Genomic DNA, 15,338 nt, shown 5'->3' with positions numbered 1-15,338 from the left:
TCCTTTTCTGTTCCCTCCTACTTTCTCTATCCTCATTTTCAATTCAAACCTGGATGTTGCATTTATGTGCACAACGACTAAACCTGCTTTCATGCCCATGTTCTTGAATCTCACCATCCAGCTTTGACTACAGAGTCACACTCAAACTAAATTTATCAGTGCTGTATACCTCTCACCTAACTCCTCTGATTAAGAAATTCTTTGACTACTTAACTTCCAAAGTGGAGCACATTCTGACTCTCTTCCCTTTTGCAGAAAGCTCCATTCTTGGAGACTTCCATGTTCACCACCAGCTTTGGCTTTCCTCTCCTTTCACTGACCATTCTGGTGAACTAGACTTCAACTTTGCCATCCTCCACGACCTAGAGCAATTGGTGCAAAACCTTACTCATATTCCTGACTGTCTTGGAGATCCGCCCGACATTCTTGACCTTTTCCTATTCTCTAAACCTTCTGTTTATACTGTTACCCTATCTTCTCTGTTCAGCTCCTCCAACCACAATCTCATACCCGTATCTTGTTGTATTGCTCCAATGCCTCCTTAGGATCCTCCTAAGTGGAGGTGCCTCATGCATTTTACCTCTGCTAGTTTGGGGGACCTGAGGAGGTATTTTGTTGATATTCCTCGGAATGACTACTGCTTGTGTCAGAGACCCATCTCTGTGTGCTGAGCACGTAACAGAGGTGATAGTGTCTGGCATGGAGGCATATATTTCTCACTCTTTTCTTGACCTAAGCCTTCCAAACCTTGGTTTAACACAGCCAGTTCTTGTGCTATACATAATAGAGAGGTGGCCAACTAAAGGTACTTGAGCCTTCCATCACCAGAATCTCAAGCACTTTATATTTTTGTCTGGAACCATGCCAAGTCTGTTCTCCAACTAGCCAAAAACTCCTTCATTAATAGAAAGTGTCAAAATCTTACAAAATCTAACTCCTTTCGTGACTTCTGGCATCTAGCCAAAAGCATCTCCAATAACTATGCTTTTTCTTTCCCTCCTTTATTTCAACCAGATGGGACGCACCACTGCTATCACATCTATCTCTAAAGCTGAATTCTTCACTCAAATCTTTGCTAAAAACTCTACCTTAGGTGATTCAGGGCTTGTTCCTCCCTCTCCTTCAGTCTCTGACTACTTCATGCTACTTACTAAAATTCTTCGCAATGATGTCTTCCATGCCCTCACTGGCCTAAACCCTCAGAAGGCTTATGAACCTGATGGGGTCCTTCCTATTGTTCTCCATACTTGCACCTTTGCCTCTTTCAATTCTGTCTGTCAACATCTACCTTTCCTTCTCACTGGAAGTTTGCCTACATTCAGCCTGTTCCTAAAAAGGGTGACTGCTCTAATCCCTCAAACTACTTTCCTATTCCTTTAATTTACTGCCTTTCTAAAGTTTTTTAATCTATCCTCAACAGGAAGATTTTTAAACATGTATCACTTCACAACCTTCTATCTGATCCCAGTGTGGGTTCTGTCAAGGCCACTCCACTAGTGATATTCTGGCTTTCCTTACTGAGTCTTGGTCGTCCTCTTTTAGAGATTTTTGTGAAACTTTTGCTGTTCCTTTAGACATATCAAAAGCTTTTGATAGAGTCTGGCACAAAGCTTTGATATCCAAACTACTCTCCTATAGCTTCTATGCTTCTCTCTGTAATTTCATCTCGCGTTTACTTTCTGACCGTTCTATTGCTGCTGTGGTAGATGGTCACTGTTCTTCTAAATCTATTAACAGTGGCATTCCTCTGGGTTCTGTCCTGTTATTCGTCTTATTATTCATTAATGATCTTCTAAACCAAACTTCTTGTCCTATCCACTCCTATGCTGATGATACCACCCTGCACTTTTCCACATCTTTTCATAAACGTCTAACCCTTCAGGAACTAAACAGTTTATGCAGGGAAGCCGCAGAACTCCTTACTTCTGATCTCTCCAGACAACTATCCCTTCTTCACTGATACTCAACTGTCCCATCTACTACACTGAACATCCTCAGTCTGTCCTTTTCTTATAATCTAAACTGGAAACTTCACATCTCATCTCGAGCTAGAACAGCTTTTATGAAGTTAGGCATTCTGAGTCATCTCCTCCAGTTTTTCTCACCCCCCAGCTGCTCTCTCTGTATAATGGCCTTATCCATTCATGTATGGAGTGTGTTTCACATGTCTGGGGGGGGATGGGTTCCACTCATATTGCTCATTTAGACAGGATGGAATCAAAAGCTTTTCTTCTCATCAACTCTTCTGCTCTAACTGACTGTCTTCAGCCTCTTTCTCATTGCTGCAGCTTTCCTCTCTAATGAAGTTTTAGCTTTGTAACTCAGCTACCACAATACACCAGGCTTGGCCAGTTCAAGTCAAATGAAATTGTTACAAACATAGGAGCCCTCCAGGGATTTGTCATGCCCCCAGCATTGATCATTCTATGCTCAAATGGCTATGGGAGCTGCAGTAATTCATATACTCTAATGAAATATGCAGACAATACAGTAATTGTAAGAAAAATTATTAATGATGATTGTATTGGCTTTTTTGGCATGGTTTCATAAGTAATTCAAATAATGCAAAGTAAATTATTTAGAAATGAATGTCAGAAAAACAAAGGAAAAGACAATTGACTTTAGAACAGAGTAATTTATAAACAGAGGAAAAAAATATAGAAAGAATGAACCAGTACAAATGACTCAGCTATATGACTGATGATCGACTAAAAGGCACTCGTAATTTGGTCACTAAGAAATGTCATTAATGACTTCGCTTTTTTTGACTTGCATGTTGAGAAAAGAACAATTAGTCTTTTTACAAGTCCACTATTGAGCCCATTATAAATTATTCAGTTACTACCTGGTATATAAAGCTAACAGATCAAGGTGAAATCATGCTTAAGAAAGCTGTTAAAAAGCCAAGGAAAGTAAGTGCAGAAACCAAAACAGTAGACAAACTTCATCAGAAAGGTGTACTGAAGGAGATGGTGAAGATAATGAAAGATGGAAGTCTCCCCAGAAAAAAAAAAAAATTATTTGATTTGAAATGTTTTTTATTTAAATATTTTTTTATTTAAAATATATTTAGCATTAATACTTGTTTGTACTGATTATTTGTTTCAGTCTTATGAGGCCATTTTCTTGTATTAAACTTATCCAGTGTTAAATGAAATCATAGTTTAATATACATTACCCAACATGAGTTTTTCACATAAAAATCATAAGTAGGACTAATTGTTTAATCAAATCTGTTATGTTAAAATAACTTTTGCATAAAAAAAATAAGCTCTTTAAACTTTATAATTATAATTATTGCTATAACAAAAGACCTTACTTTCTTCACATTCACATTTGAATATTTTTTCGTGTAAGAGATGGCAGTGATTCACTGGTGCCTGACTTGCTGCAGGACCAGTAAACTTAGTATAGGACAAGTAGACTTGATATTTTTCCTGTACAACTGCTACACATGTACTTCCTTTTTCCTTGTGTGTGTGTGTGTGTGTGTGTGTGTGTGTGTGTGTGTGTGTGTGTGTGTGTGTGTGTGTATATATATATATATATATATATATATATATATATATATATATATATATATATATATATATATATATATATATATATATATATATATATATATATATATATATATATATATATATATATATATATATATATTAATGTATAGCAACATATGCAATGAAGAAAGAAGGAATGAAGGAAGAGAAAAGACAATAATTGAGAGAGAGAGAGAGAGAGAGAGAGAGAGAGAGAGAGCAGACTAGGGTACTGTTAAGAGTGGCTGCTCATTGATGTTAACTTACTGTAAGAATTTCTGCGCCCAGACACTCTCCTTCTCCGATTAATTTACCTCATTTCCCTCTGCTCAGACAGTTTGAATCTTTCATAGTTTGCAGCAGAAGAGTTGCCCTTGACAAAGAAACTATCACTATTCATTTGGCCTCTTTGTCTGTTCAAAAGAATTTTTAAAAGTAAAGTGTTTTATTCAAGTAGAGAAAGCATGAGGAGCACATGTGTGTGTGTGTGTGTGTGTGTGTGTGTGTGTGTGTGTGTGTGTGTGTCTCACACATCCCCCCCTTAAGCAGTGGCGTGGGAAGGTGGTTGGAGCACTTTCTCACGCTCATTTGATACCCAGTTGTTGGAAAGAACAGATGTACTTAGACATGCTCTAGCATTTACTGGAGACTAAGGCGGGATACTAGGTAGTTGGTTCAGTTACCTTAAGCGAGTCATTATCAGCCATACACTCCAGCCCATTCATATAAAATAGGAGTCTTCATAGTAGTTTGCCAGTAAGTGTAGTAGTGAATTACACACTACACCGAGGGAAGTGACTCCTCAGTTGTACAAGTGTATAAGTTGAATTTTGTGCACAGTGAGCAGTGACTGACCCTCCTGTGTTTTTGTGGGAACTCTTCCATTCTGTAATAGTTTCTTTTGTCTTTTGTTAGTGTTCCTGTTTGTTTTAAATGCTACTGCAAGCCCAGGCAGTTCAGCTGCAGAAGACCTAAGTAATTAGGCATATAGTGAATTTTACTCCCTCCTCAGGTCCTGACAAGGCCTGTTGTCCAGGAGGCAGTAAACGATACTACTCGGCTTGAGGCTATAACACTCTCTGTTGGGCAGTGGGAGGACTGTCACGATGGAAGCCCAGCAGAGTATATACCACAATCATTGTTATTGTGTGTTAACTGTTTTTCCTAGACGTGGTTCTCAATTCTGCAACTGTGGGTGTTAAGTGCTGTTTTGAGTAATTCCCTTGTCTGTGGGTAGGTAAAACATACTGGCGACCTCAAATTATTGTGACCTGGAGTTACGACTCATAAAAAGGGTGCAGGAATCACAAAGGACCCTGTACACCAGTATTTGAGCCCTGTACTGAGTCCATGTAGGAGGTGGCTCAGTGAAGTAGTCCAGGTGCAGCAGCTTGGTGAAGGGGCTGGGAATTGTGGTCATAACAGAAATTGGTGACCTTGCTGGGAGCTTCATCACCATATGGAGAAGACAGTTTCTTGTTTGTTTCCTTGTTTTGTGTGTGCCTTTGTTTAGAGTAAACTAGGGGGTGCAGGACTGGTAACAGGGGTGACTCGCGACCTGAGTCCCCTGCCTCTTCTCCTGGGAGCAGCAATGTAGATTTGGCCCAATTTGGTGTGAGGACATCTAGTCCCACACACAGCTTCCATGGATGTGTTAGCTCTGCCCACAGCATTGATGGCTTCTCCCAGACTGAAGGTATGTCTGAGGAATTGTGATTCAAATTGGAGATGAGAAGAATGGAATTAGAAGCTGGAGACAGGAGAAGACTGAGGAAGCTAGAGAAGCCTGGAGGCTTGAAGCCGAGGAGAATGCAAGGCTTCTTGAAGCTGAAAAGGAGGAGCAGAAGGAGAAGGCAAGGATGTATGAAAGGGAAATGAAGATCCTTGAGGCTGAAAGAGAAAAGGAAGAAGCTGAAAAGAATAGGATATATAAGTTGGAGAAGACTCAAATTGAAGTTAATTCACCTCATGGCTTGAGGAGAGGAGGAGGAGATAAGGAGGATACAGTAGAAAGCCAGGTGGTGAAGAGTTTGAAATTAATACCAGAGTTTGATGAGAAAAAGGTGACCAAATGGTTTAGGAGATTTGAGAAAAAGGCCACAGAATTTGATTGACCTCAGGAGAAATGGGTTGGCCTTGTTGCCAATATTTTGAAGAGCAAGGCCTTGGAAGTTTATGATAGGAGGTCAGTAGAAGACTTGGAGGATTATGAGGAGTTTAAGGCTGACATCCTAAGAGCTTATGAGCTGTGACTGGAGGCATACAGGCTATAGTTCTGTGGAGGGAAGAAAAGGCCCAGTGACTCCTATTTAGAATGTGCTCACTATCTTGAGGAGACATTTGAAAAGTGGATTGCTACTGAGCAAGCCACCTCCTACCATGAGTTAAAGAAACTCATGATAATGGAGCAGTTCATTATTGTGGCTGAGAAGGAGTTAGTACCCCTGCTCCATGAAAAAGGTTTAAAACCTTGAAGGAGGTAGCTATGTGGGCAGATGACCATGTGTTGGCGCACTGGCCTGTGCCACGGTGGATTGGTGGTACATCTAGGGGAGCTGATGTTTTGTCTGGTGGCATGTCTGATGCCAGTTTGTCTAGGAGTCCATGTTGTAGTAGTGGTTTAAGTAACAAGATGGGGTGAGTTAGTCCTGTTGGCAATAAGTCTCCACCCAACCCATGACAGAGACAATCTGGGAGCATGCAACACAGCACTCCCAGGTATAGTGTGCAGCCCATGTGTTATTATTGTAGAAGTACAGGACATTTCAAATTTAATTGTCCTAAATTAATAACTGTCACAGCTTCCAAGATACCCTAGAAGCTGGTGGCCTTGATTGTGTCCCAGGGTCAGGATCAGCAGAGTGATGAGATCCAGACTGTGTTGGGTCACAAGGGTGGAAAGGCCAATGTGGCTGCCCCCTCATTTGTTGTTACCTTCTGAGGTCTGAATTAGACTGGTGCCATCCATTTTTGCATTAGGGCACAGTTGAGATTGATGGGGTTACATACCCTGTCACTGTTTTGAGAGAGACAGCAGCACAGCAGTCGCTGTACAGGGATGTGACTGGGGGGCAAGTTGCCTTTGGTCAGCCTGTGTGGTGCCGGGGAATTGGGGCGGCAGAGAATTTTGCCAAAACAGAGATTAGGCTGACATACCCACAAATGACTGTAGAGATGCAAGTGGCACTAGCAAAGGACCTGCCAGTGCCTGGGGTGGACTTCCTTCTAGAGAATGACCTGGCAGGTGGTGCAGCTCCCATCCATGGTCACCAACCCAGATGTGGAGGCTGCTAAGAGTGCTGACTCAGTTCTGTTGTTATTTGCCCTAAGGTGAGGTGAGCACCCTGGTATCAGGTGCCTGTGGGATCTATGACTCCAGGGGTTGACTGCAATAAGGCAGGGCCACCACAAAAGGAGCGCAGTGTTAGTATTGAGGCTGCAGTGGGGCCAGAGTACCCAGAGGCCAGTCCCGCTGCCAGATTTAAACTTACCTTTGAGTCAGTGTGCTGGGGCTGAATGCAGAAGTGCAGAGCTACCACAGAAGGCACCTGACTTTCTGGAGAGTGTTGCCAAGGGCAAGGTTGGAGTGATGAGTTTGGGTTGTGAGTTTGATGGCTTCCCTCACCCTGTGGGGCCTTTTGGAGGTGGCACTCAGAAGTCATCACCTGGTGTTGAGGCTGTGGGTGCCAGTACTCGGTCTAGGCCTCAACTAGTTGTGACTGGGGTGTCAGGGATCACAGCCAAGGGCGGGGAGACTCCCGACTCTGCTGGGGAGGTGAGAGTTTCCTCCCCTGCAGAGTGTAGCAGAGGTGGGGAGCAGGCTGCTCCCCTGCTGGGACCAGATGCAGTGGGTGGTTGCTCATGAGATGAGATACCTGTGCTGGCAGCTGCTGCTACTGCTGTCAGTGTAGTCAAGGAGGGTTCTGCCCTTGTGTATGTGTTGCCCTACTGCTTGCTACGGCAGTAGTGGATGGCAAGGAAGCTGAGGGTTAGGCAGAATTTGTTGAGAGCAACTGTGTTATTAATAGCCAAGGGAGAGAGGAGGACAGAAGTTTGGAGCTCTATTTTGATGTGCCATCCGTGGCTAAGGAGGCACGGGTGCTTGAAGCATGTAGCGGCCTGGTGCATGGTCATTTTTAATTCAGGTTGAACCAGGAGCATTTGGTGTGGGTTTGGTCACTGGACGTGACCACATTTGTTGGACATAACCATGTGGGTCAGGCTGGCAAGTCTGATGACCTCTCATCTGGGGCCCCTCACTGTTGTGTTATGGCCGGTGTTGTTTTCTCTGGTGTGGGGATTGCTTGTAATATTTCTAACTTGATTCCTCCTTCCAGGGTCAGTAGTGATGATGTTATAGACATGAGTATTACAGTGTCACATTGAAAGGCAGCGTTGTGTAAGTCTGTCAGTAATAGTATGTTGCTTGCCACTTGGGAGGCACCCTCAATGTTGCTGGGGCTTTGTTTGGCCAAGTTGTTACTACTTGTCAGGTGCTGGGCTTGAGAAGTGTAGTATGTGTTGATGGATGTCTGCTTCCTTGAAGTGATAAGGTATTGGGGATGATGAGAGAGGCTTGCACACGGGAGCAATTGCTGGGAACAGTAAGGCTGGCCCAGTGGCACATTGGCTGGGCTCGCGCTGGAGCTGGGATTTGTTTTCTGATGGCCACATGTGTTTGTTTGGCTCCATTTGTGGGGATGGGAGTGCAATGTCCTGGAAAGGAGCAGTCTTCAGCTCGCTGTGGCGATATCTATGTCATCGAGGGGCTGGTAGGTGTAATGAGGCATAGCAGTATTGCATCTCACAATAAAACGCAGGCTTGGTGGTGTTCCACCCAGAAAGGAGTACCGTATTTGATGGCTCATAAGACGCACCCTTTCTCCAAAAAAAGGTCTCAGGAAATGAGCCTGCATCCTATGAGGCCAAGGTTCAGCATTGAGGCAGTGCTTGGTGGTAAGTCTATGGCAACAGAGGCTCTAAAATTAAACCCCAGACATCTTCATACATGTGAACAAAGTGATGATTGGTACTACACCACAAAACAACTCTTTCTTTCAAAGTAACAATATATAATAGGTCATACTTACTGGTAATTCACATATAATGAAACCGGTCAGGAAGAATTTGCCTAAGTGACCATGCACCACGCATTGCATGTACCAAAACAAACACGCGGTCAGTTATGCGCTGAACCCGGTGACACAGGCAAGCTTCACTGCATTCTTTACAGTGTGATGCTGTTACTCTTTCAGGTAAGATGCACTTTCATACAATTAAAATTGCACCTATCTTTTAACATTCTTATGAACAAACTTTATTACCCCTGTAGTCTCTCGCAGTCACTGCCGACACCATATGCCAGGTACATGTTTACATCTCATGACAGGATTGGTACATAGGCTATTAGCAAATATTAAAGATTTTAAATGCAAAATGTTGGGATCTAATAATGATCTAAATGCATGTGAGAGTCCTCAAATGTCAGGTGAAATCCTTCACTTCATATTCAGAGCTTAAATCTGCTCATTTATCTTTTTTTTTCATTTCAGTGTCTGCCAAAACTGGGTGCGTCTTATGAGCTCATTTGTCTTATGAGCCATCAAATACGGTATATTGTTTATTTGAGAGCGGGCCAAGGGCACCTCTCTGGCATTTTTATTTTGTCAATTTTATGGGTGTGGCATGGAGCCTTCACAGAGCCAGGAGCAGGCAAGCGGGAGTAAGGGTGTGGGCAGTGCAGGCCCGATTAAGAGTTTCGTTTGGCCGGGGTGTATTTTGCCTGGCCCTGCTGTAATGTTGCCCCAGGAGACTACGGTCCCTGCTGAGTTCAATGGGTGTTGCAAGGAAACAGATGTCATTGTTGCATGGTGACTCTGAAGCTCGTGTGTGGAGAAGATACAGATGGAGTACATTGTGTAGTGAAAAGAGAAGAGGTTAGAGTTGGTGGAGAAGTAGAGAAGGCAAAGAACTGAGAAGATGACAGAGATGGAGGAGAAAAGAATTCCAGAGTCACAGGAGATGTTGGAGCAGCCATAGCTGCTGGAGAAAAGAGATGACTAAAATGCCCTGCATGAGAAAGCTTGCACACCAGTGGAGCCATGAAGACCACAGATCCTGGCGTAGTACCAGAGATGGATCTGGGAGCAGTAGGAGGAAGAGAAAGAAGAAATGGCAGTTTGAATTGAAAGGCCTAGTGGGAGCCCTATTATTTCTAGTTGTGTAATAATTATTTATGTCAGTGCTATAGTAGCCTTTGATGTTTTGTGATAAGTATGCACTTGTTTAAGTCTGATGATGTGCCCAACAAGTGTGTTGATTTTGAATTTGTTTAAGTCTGATGATGTGCCCAACAAGTGTGTTGATTTTGAATTTGTTGCTTCCTAAAATTTTAGTAAGATTTTGTATAGCTTCCGAAAATTTTCATTTTATGAGGGATGTGTAAAGTACAGCAAGATAATGTAATGAAGAAAGAAAGAATGATGAAAGAGAAAAGACAATAAAAGAGAGAGAGAGAGAGAGAGAGAGAGAGAGAGAGAGAGAGAGAGAGAGAGAGAGAGAGAGGGGGGGGGGGGGCAGCTAGGGTATGGTTAAGAGTGGCCAGTCACTGACATTAACTTACCATGAGAATTTCCGCACTCAGACAATCTCATTCCTCGATTAATTTACCTTATTTTTCTCTGTTCAGTCAGTTTGAGTCTCACATAGTTTGCAGCAGAAGAGTTGCCCTTGACAATGAAACTATCACTATTCATCTGGCCCCATTTGTTTGGTCAAAAGAATTTTTAAAAGTAAAGTATTTTATTCAAGTAGAGACAGCTCGAGGAGCAGGTGTGGGTGCATGTGTGTGTGTATGTGTGTGTGTATTTACGAGTACTTAGTTGTATTTACCTAGTTGTGATATACGGGAGAGGAGGAGCTAAGCTCATGCTGTCCCATCTCCATAACTGTTTTTATTCAACTTTTCCTTTAAGTCATGAATATTTGTAGCACACACCACTTCTTCCAGTCCATACCTCTATGCTTCTATGAGGGAAGCTAAACTTTTTTTATATCCCTTCTGCAGGTGGTTAATATTAGTTTTCTTCCATGTCCTCTTGTTTCTCTTTTGTTCATTATAAAAAGATGTTCCCTATCTAGTTTTTCCATCCCACTCAGCAATCTGTACAATGCTATTAAGTCACCTCTCTTTTGTCTCTTTTCCAAGGTTGGGAGTTGCACTCTATCTCTAGTCACTCCTCATATGACAAATCTTGCAATTCTGTTATCATCTTTGTTGCTGCTCTCTGTATTCCTTCCAACTTTCTTATGTACTCTTTTTTAATATGGTGTCGAAACTACTGCTGCGTATTCTAACCTTGGATGTATCATTGTGGTGATTATTTTTTTCATCATCATTTCTACATCCAGATAAGCAAAGACAACTCTTATATTTCTTAGTAGGCAGAGAGTTTCACCTGTTATCTTGTTAATATGTTTTTCTGGTGATAAATTCTCTGAGAAAATCCCTCCCAGATCTTTTTCTCTTGTTGTCTTATTTATTATTTAATTTCCCATTATATAGTTATAGCTACACCTGTTACTTTTCCCAAATTCCATCTTTCTACACTTACCAGGGTTAAATTCCATTTGCTATCTGTTGCTCCACTCCCATACCTTGTCTATGCCTCTGTAATTTTTCACAATCTTCAGTTCCCTTCACTCTTCTCATAAGTTTTGCATTGTCAGCAAAAAAGACTCACATAGCTGGATACATTCTCCATGTGTGTGTGTGTGTGTGTGTGTGTTGCAACACCATCCCCCACACACACACACACACACACACACACACACACACACACACACACACACACACACACACACACACACACACACACACACACACACACACACACACACACACACACACACACACACACACACACACACACACACACACACACACATTTTAGCAGCAGTGTGGGAGTGTGGTTGGAGCACTTAATCATGCTCAGTTGATACCCAGTTGTTTGAAGAAGCAGACATACTGAGACATGCTCTAGCACTTACCAGAGACTAAGGCGGGATACTAGATAGCTGGATTAGAGACCTTAAGGGAATGAGGGAGTCATTATCGGCCGTACACCCCGGCCCATTTATATAGAATAGGAGTCCTCATAGTATTCTGCCAGTAAGTGTAGTAGTGAATTACACACTACACCGAGGGAAGCGTCTCTTCAGCGGTACAAGTGTAGAAGTCAAGTTTTGTGCACAATGAGGTGACTGACCCTCCTGTGTGTTCGTGGGTACTCTTCAGTTTTGTAATAGTTTCTTTTGTCTTTTGTTAGTGTCCCTGTTTGTTTTAAAATACTACTGCAGGTTGAGGCCGTTTAGCCACAGAGGACGTAAGTAATTAGCCACGTAGTAAAATTTACTGCCTCCCTAGGTCCTGACAAGGCCTGTTGCCCAGGAGGCAGTAAACAATACTACTCAGCTTGAGGCTATAACACTCTGTTGGGCAGTGGGAGGACTGTCACAGTTGGGCAATTACTCATACACAATAACAACTGGGCTCCACTGCCCTCTGGGTTCATTGGCTAGTGTAGTGATAAGGCAGGCACACACAGTCAGGCTGACTGAAGTAGGCTGCTGAGAGGAGGGAGTGAAACACTCGGACACACACAGCACATCAATTTATTTACAGGGACACAGGGCACACAATAATGATACACAGTACACATCACAATGCAGTGCAAGGCACCTCCTCATTACTGTTCACAGCACAGTAAGGTATGGTACACTTGTCTCTCAGCAGTAATGGAAGACAGGAGCAAGACACTCTCTCTGTCTCACAGTCTAGCAAAGAGGCATTGTGCACACTTCTGTCTCACCCTCCCTGTGCTCTGAGCATTGTCTCCTGAGGAACAGGCCTCACCTTACTGTGAGGCTTCTGCTCCACTCAGGGCTCCATGATGCTCCTACTAGCACCAGGAAGTCCAGGCTGCATTGTCCCAGCACAGCCTGCCACCCACCATTCATGCTGCCACAGTCCACCACAACCACAGTCCAGGGTGCATGTAGCCACCACATATCCACCACCACTGTCCAGGATGCGAGCACGCTCTCAACAGTGTCTCCAGCACCCACTGCCTCCAGTCCTGATGGGAGCATGTAACACATGCTGAATCAGGGAGGAAACCAGCGTGGGTGTAGCTGTCTTGCTATACCAAGCTCCACCTCTGCTCTCAGCCAAAGAGTGGCTCTTATATAACTTTGGCTTGTTTCTGGTTGGCTGGCGCTCCAGCCAATCAGTCCCGTTCATCCACCTGGGCCTGGTAGCTGTTTGTGGCACCATGGCTTGTAGCTTCTGTAGTGTTGCAATGCATCATCAATACAGTGCTGCCATCACAATACCAGTGCTGCAACAATATATATATATATATATATATATATATATATATATATATATATATATATATATATATATATATATATATATATATATATATATATATATATATATATATTGTTGTGGGAGTGAAACCTCCTCCAGTACTAGCAAAAAAAAAAAAAAATATATATATATATATATATATATATATATATATATATATATATATATATATATATATATATATATATATATATATATATATATATATAATGTAATATATATATACGAGTATATATATATATATATATATATATATATATATATATATATATATATATATATATATATATATATATATATATATATATATATATATATATATATATATATATATATATATATATATATATATACATACATACATACATACATACATACATACATACATGCATACATACATACAGAGGGTGTTTGAGTTATGAGCGAGATATGTTCAAGACTGGTCGTGAGCCGTTTTGCTTGTAACTCGTCATCATAATTTTTCAGTTCACAAAATAAGAGTATCATACGTTCTGCAAACAATGTAATGCGTACTTACTTGATACTTTATATCATGAGAGAGAGAAAGAGAGAGAGAGAGAGAGAGAGAGAGAGAGAGAGAGAGAGAGAGAGAGAGAGAGAGAGAGAGAGAGAGAGAGAGAGAGAGAGAGAGAGAGAGAGAGAGAGAGAGAGAGAGAGCACCTTGTCTTATGGGTGATGTGATGATACTGAGTAGTGACAGACTTAATGCTTCTGCCAAATGCAAGACTCAAATATGCCAGGCATACGATCTGAGTTAAAATGAGGCACGTCTCTCTCTCTCTCTCTCTCTCTCTCTCTCTCTCTCTCTCTCTCTCTCTCTCTCTCTCTCTCTCTCTCTCTCTCCCCCTTTTTGGGCTATACACGCCTTTTTTCATATAATCAATTAAGATGGCTGTTGGAAAGCATAAGACAGGTTTGTTTGCCTATTCGTGGACTTAGGAATGTGTGTAGCCAAAGTCCAGCAGGTGTACCTCTGAGTTATGAGATGATCTGTCTCATGCATATTATTTTCATTTCTCCCTCTCTCCTTTATTCATATAATTTATTAAGATGGGTGGCTGAAAGCATAAGACATGTATGTTTACCTATTTGTGGACTTAATGTAATGGAGCAGGCTTTAGGCATGTGTTGTTTTCAGTAAAATCTCAAACATAGAATTGTCTGCATACATAGAATTGTCTGCATACAAGTCAGTTATGAGTGAAAAACATTATTAAAACTGTGTAGCATGAATTGTTTCAGATTAAGTGAATAGTAACATTTGCTTACAATGAGCATGGAACAGTCAAGCCTTCCAACTGCATGCGGCATTCTGGCCGGACAAGTAAAGGTGTCTGAATGGCCTTCCTGTCTTGGGCCACAACTTCCAACACATTGTGTTCACGTACAATGCCATAATGCAGTGTGCGGTCATGACTGATATAACCAATTCACACTAAAATACTCTGGATAGTGGCTTGTATTAGCACACGTGATGAAATAGGACAAGTCTGAAGAAACAATACATGGGATAGAATGTTCCCTTATCATGACGGAATCTGAACAGCAGGGCAAGGGACCTTGCTCTCACCCCTGTGAATGACCTGCAACCTGGAGACCTGCTAGACTTGCTTCCTGCATCACAGTTTACCCTTGCTCCATAATTGCTAATAATAGACAATATTTTGTTATATCATAATACTTGGAGTCTGTCTAGACAGACCAGGATAATAAATAGGGATACCTAATAGATGAATGCACCCAAAATATTGAAATAGTGTGAAAATACCAGCAAAGAAACCCTTTGACATTTCATTTCATAACTGCTGTATGCACAGTACCTTGCAGCAAGTTTTATTAGTCGTATTGGCCAACATCAGACATGTCTTAACCAATCTGCAGCATATTACTATATGCCTGTTCTTTAAATGTGACAACCATTAAACAAGAATAACCAATGTGTCTGCCTGCTTTTTCCCTTCAATCAGAAAAAAGCAAAGAATTAGGCCTACATGATTACTTTTATTCAACTGACAATCACAAGACATGAAACATCAGCAATTCACTTTTAAATACCATAAACTTCAAGCAGTGAGTGGTTAAGGCTGCTGCAGTCTCTGTGAGGGACACATTGCCAGTGAACTGTTCAGCACTTTTTTCCTTGGGCAGCACGCCAGGGAACTCCACTGGTCTTTTCTTCAAGTGGGCAGAGCTCTGAGGAGCTAAACTTCTAAGCCCTTGTGAGAACTGAAGATGCCTTTTCTACACCATGCAGTGCACCCCTTTAGTTTTAGTCACTATGCCTCTCAGCGGCCAACTGGCAGATGTCTACACTGTGTGGAATCTCAAGCTAGACTCACTGC

At 41.9% G+C, this 15,338-nt stretch overlaps 1 protein-coding gene across 6 annotated transcripts in view; it reads left to right on the top strand.

Annotated features, from left to right (window-relative positions):
• Window positions 1-15,338, top strand: part of LOC135092853 (nuclear hormone receptor HR96-like) — a 211,426-nt gene that overhangs the window by 162,117 nt on the left and 33,971 nt on the right. Inside the window, exon 8 of one of the 6 annotated variants that reach the window (XM_063991594.1) lies at window positions 9,095-10,019. The exons of the other annotated variants lie outside the window; for them this stretch is intronic. The gene's annotated coding sequence lies outside the window, so the exon portion shown is untranslated. Of the gene's footprint in view, window positions 1-9,094; window positions 10,020-15,338 lie in introns of those variants that run through there. 6 annotated transcript variants of the gene reach the window in all.

The sequence above is a fragment of the Scylla paramamosain genome, chromosome 41 (genome assembly GCF_035594125.1).
Source record: "Scylla paramamosain isolate STU-SP2022 chromosome 41, ASM3559412v1, whole genome shotgun sequence".
NCBI classification, from domain to species: domain Eukaryota; kingdom Metazoa; phylum Arthropoda; class Malacostraca; order Decapoda; family Portunidae; genus Scylla; species Scylla paramamosain.
The sequence above is the reverse complement of the archived record's forward strand: the minus strand, read 5'-3'. Positions and strand labels throughout refer to the sequence as shown.